Here is a 3,120-nt window from a genome sequence, read left to right as displayed (position 1 = left end):
TTTTTTTTTTTTTTTTTAATTATCTTTAGGAAAAATTTACTTGTTACTAATGATATGATATTGTCTGATGATTTCCATATTCTGTTGGGTCACCTCTCTTTGTAATGGGCACAAATATGGATCTCTTCCAATCTCTTGTCAGGTAGCTGTCTTCCAAATTTCTTGGCAGAGATGAGTAAGTGTCTCTAGTGCTACATTAGTTTGTTGAAAGATTTCAATTCCCAGAACCTTGTTCTTTGCCAATGCCTTCCATGCATGTTGAACTTCTTCTTTCAATATCATGCATTGACTCTTGATCATATACTACCTCTTGAAATAGTTGAACATTGACCATTTCTTTTTGGTACAGTGACTGTATATTCCTTCCATCTTATTTTGATATTTTCTGCATCATTCAGTATTTTGCCCAAAGAATCCTTCAGTATTTCAAGTCAAGGCTTGAATTTTTCCCTCAGTTCTTTTAGCTTAAGAAATGCTGAGCATGTCCCTCCTTTTGGTTTTCTAATCCCTTGTCTTTGCATATTTCATTATAATATTTGACTTTGTATCCTCTAACTGACCTTTGAAATTTTCTGCTCAGCTGCTTTATCGTCTCATTTCTTGCATTTGCTTTAACATCTTTAGCTGAAGAGCAAGTTTCAGAGACTCTTCTGACATCCATTTTGGGTTTTTTTTCTTGCTTGCTTACTTTTTTAATGGCCTTTTGCTTTCTGTATGATGTTCTTAATGTCATTTCCAAACTCTTCTGGTTTTCTGTCATTAGTGTCTAAGGCATCAAATCTGTTCTTGAGATGATCACTAAATTCAGGTGGGTTGTATTCAAGGTCATATTTTGGTTCTCATGGACTTTAATTTTCTTCAGCTTCAGCCTGAATTTGCATAGGAGCAACTGTTGGTCTGTTCCACAGTCTGCCCCGGCCTGGTTCTGGCTGATGATATGGAGCTTTTCCACCATCTCTTTCCACAGATGTAGTCAATTTTATTTCTATGTATACCATCTGGTGAAGTCTGTGTGTGATTATACAATCATCTTTTACATTATTTTTAAAAAGTAAAAAGGTATTTTCGATGAATAAATCATTGGTATTGCAAAATTCTATCATGTCATCTCCAGCATAATTTCTATTACCAAAACCATATTTTCCAACTACTGATCCTTCCTTTTTGTTTCCAACCTTTGCATGCCAATCATCAGTAATGATCAATACATCTTGATTGCATGTTTGATCAATTTCAGAATGAAGGAATTGGTAAAATTCTTCAATTTCATCATCACTGGCTTTAGTAGTTGGTGCATAAATTTGAATAATAGTGGAATTAACTGATCTTTCTTGTAGGCATATGGATATTATCCTATCAGACAGCATTATACTTTAAGATAGACCTTGAAATATTCTCTTTGGCGATAAATGCGATGCCACTTCTCTTTAATTTTTCATTTCCAGCATAGAGAATCATGTGATTGTTAGATTCATAAAGGCAAATACCAGACCATCTCAGCTCACTAAAGCTTAGAATATTGATGTTTATGAGCTTCATTTCATTTTTGATAACTTTCAATTTTCTTAGATTCATATTTTGTTTATTCCATGCTCCAATTACTAATGGATGTTTCTCCTTTGAGTCTTGCTCCATCAGCATATGAAAGTCCTGAAAGCCTTACTCCATTCATATCATGGTCAACTCTACTTTGAGGAGAGGAAGAGGCAGCTCTTCTTCTGTCGTATTTTGAGTGCCTTCTAACCTGAGGGGCTCATCTTACTATATCTAACAATATCCTGGTGCTCTTCATCATGTTTCAATAGTCAATATTCTGGTGCTATCTGGCAGTGGCTAAACATTCAGAAGTAGTCCACCTCTCCTTCTCAGATTCTGTCTTAGTCTGGATTAAGGTAGACTCTATACTGTATTAGGATGGACTCTAAATCCAATAACTAGTATCTTTATAGGAAGGCTATGTGAAGGGCACAGAGGAGACACATAGGGAGAAGAAGGTCATGTGAGTGTGGCGGCAGAAGTTGGAAGGATGCCGATACATACCAAGGAATGCCAAGGATAGCTGACAACCACCAGAAGAGGCAACGAAGGATTTTTCCCTAGAGTCTTCAGAGCAGACATGTCCTTGATGACATTTTGATTTTGGACTTCTAGTCTATTTCACTGTGAGGAAATACATTTCTGTTGTTTTAGGTGATCCAGTTTGTGGTAATTTGTTATAGTAGCCCTGTTGTTGTTGTTGTTGTTAAGTGCCGTCGAGTCGGTTCCGACCCATAGCGACCCTGTACAGGGTTTCCGAGGGTGTAAATCCTTACGGGAGTAGAAAGCCTCATCTTTCTCCCGCGGAGCAGCTGGTAGTTTCGAACTAATATAGTGATTTTATATGGTAAAAGAGACTTTGTAGCTGTGATTAAGATAAGGATTTTGAAGTGGATTATCTAAGTGTACCCAATATAATCACAAGAATCCTTATAAAAGGAAGGCTGGAGGGTTAGAGTCAGAGAAGGAGATGTCAGGACAGAAGCAGAGGTCAAAGAGACACAAGAAAGGAGCTATGAGCCAAAGAATGTGAGCAGCTTCTAGAAGTCAGAAAACTTAAGGAAATGAATTCTCCCTTAAGATCTTCCAGAAGAAACACAGCCCTGAGGCTCATTTTCAGACTTCTGACCTCCAGAACTGTAAGATACAACATTTGCCTTGTTTGAAGCAGCTAACTGTGTTGTAATTTGTTGCAGCAGCAATAGGTAACTTATACAAATGCCATGCTCTGATTTACATTTCAAAAAATCAGTGGCTACAGTGACTCGACGGCACTTAACAACAACAACAACAACTGTGGTTTGTAGGGTGAGAGGCAGGGCAGCAAGGAGTCTGAGGCATCACATTGCAGGTGATGGTGGTGCTTGGACCAGGGTGGCAGTTGAAGAGGCAGATCCCAATGCATGAACGCAAAAGTGAAAACAACTCACTGCTGGACTGATTCAGAGTGGGGCATAAAGATGGCAGCCAAGGATGACTGTTGAATTTTAGCCTGAGCTATGGGGTACATGGAGGTGCTGTTTAGTAAGATTGGGAGGACTTCAAGCTTAGAGATTTCAAAAGATTCGGTAAGGTTATCTGGTC

This window comes from Chrysochloris asiatica, unplaced genomic scaffold (assembly GCF_000296735.1).
Source record: "Chrysochloris asiatica unplaced genomic scaffold, ChrAsi1.0 scaffold00106, whole genome shotgun sequence".
NCBI lineage: Eukaryota > Metazoa > Chordata > Mammalia > Afrosoricida > Chrysochloridae > Chrysochloris > Chrysochloris asiatica.
Note: the sequence above shows the minus strand (reverse complement) of the source record.